Genomic DNA, 1,434 nt, shown 5'->3' on the forward strand with positions numbered 1-1,434 from the left:
GAGGGAGGGAGGGAGGGAGGGAGAGAGAGATACCTCATTATAATTACTTGTCCATCTTATCTCAGTCCATCAAAGAGTTCTTTTATCGTTTCTTTTGAGTCACATATAAAATAAGAATTGCTTGACACAACTCGACCATATTTTAAATAAATGTCTTCCAACAGTGAAGAGAATGTCTCTCCATTAGAGTAAAGGTAGGCGGCCATTTCTCCAGCCACAGCAGCTCCACTCACTCCATCTTTTCTCAGTCTAGTAAAAATTGGGGCTAATTTCGAAGCCATTTTTTGGAAAAAAGCATGGGCTGTAAGTATAACATTAATATGCATCAGAAAATGTAATAAAAATTGGGAATGATTTCGGACCCATTTTTCACAAATAATAACAAAAAATTAATGCAAATTATTAATAAATTTTTGATGACTTACCGTCAAAATTTTTGTTAATTTTTTTTAAATTTTTCATGGCCCACCAGCCCAACATGCTCCCTATCTCATTGCCAGTAAACACTCACCAGTTGCCCCTCCCTCCCTCATTAGTATTCCCCGGTTGTTTTTCCGCCAAGGCCAGTCTATTAGGATCAGGATCATTAGCAATAATAACTGAATGACTATGAGCCTCAGCGGTAGATACTGAGAGATCCTATTAATAATAATAATAATAATAATAATAATAATAATAATAATAATAATAATAATAATAATAATAATAATAATAATGATAATAATAATAATAACAACAACAATAATAAATAATGATAATATGCATGCAAATATGTATCAGAAATTGTAATAAAAATTGGGGGTGATTTCGGAGCCATTTTTTGGAAAAAACCATGGGCTATAGTACAGAGATTTTTTTAGATTTTGGCCCATTTTTTTAAATGGCCGTAACTTTAAAAATTGAAGTTGGAATTAGCTCAAACTTTCTACACAGCATAAGGACATCAATATGTATCAGAAAATGTAATAAAAAGTGGGAGTGATTTCGGAGCCATTTTTCGGAAAAAACCATGGGCTATAGTACAGGGAATTTTTCAGATTTCGGCTCATTTTTTTAAATGGCCGTATTTTTAAACTTTTAAAACTCATTTTTAAACTCATTTTTTAAAACTTTCTACACAGCAAAACTTTCTACACAGCATAAGTACATCAATACTAAAGTAATTGTTATATTCATTTACCTCCTCCTCCTCCTCCATCTTCATCTTCTTCCTTTGATGGTTTCTCTTCTTATCTTCTCCAATGTAACTGTCTTCCTCTACTGGTAATGGAGTCACTGGGCTCCTCCCTCCAGTCTCTTAATAAACTAATAAATATAATTATTATTAATTAATACATACCAATGACAGGGGCATCCTCTTGTCTTGTTTCAATTCCACATCATCCTAAAAATAATTAAAAATAATAATAATAATTTTATAAATTAATAGTAAAA

The 1,434-nt window shown here is 31.8% G+C and overlaps 1 long non-coding RNA gene across 3 annotated transcripts; it reads right to left on the reverse strand.

Annotated features, from left to right (window-relative positions):
- Nucleotides 1–88: 88 nt before the first annotated feature.
- Nucleotides 89–1,431, reverse strand: LOC109592865 (uncharacterized). Of its 3 annotated transcripts, none has more exons than XR_002190601.1 (4): nt 1,340–1,431; nt 1,181–1,296; nt 512–639; nt 89–265 (listed from the first exon to the last, which is right to left on the reverse strand). It is a non-coding gene; the product is annotated as an uncharacterized LOC109592865 (long non-coding RNA). The 3 variants fall into 3 exon arrangements; XR_002190599.1 differs by having other exon boundaries at nt 89–249; nt 426–639; XR_002190600.1 differs by having other exon boundaries at nt 426–639.
- Between the last annotated feature and the right edge of the window lie 3 nt (nt 1,432–1,434).

The sequence above is a fragment of the Amphimedon queenslandica genome, unplaced genomic scaffold (assembly GCF_000090795.2).
Source record: "Amphimedon queenslandica unplaced genomic scaffold, v1.1 AMPQUscaffold_3679_Cont24330, whole genome shotgun sequence".
NCBI lineage: Eukaryota > Metazoa > Porifera > Demospongiae > Haplosclerida > Niphatidae > Amphimedon > Amphimedon queenslandica.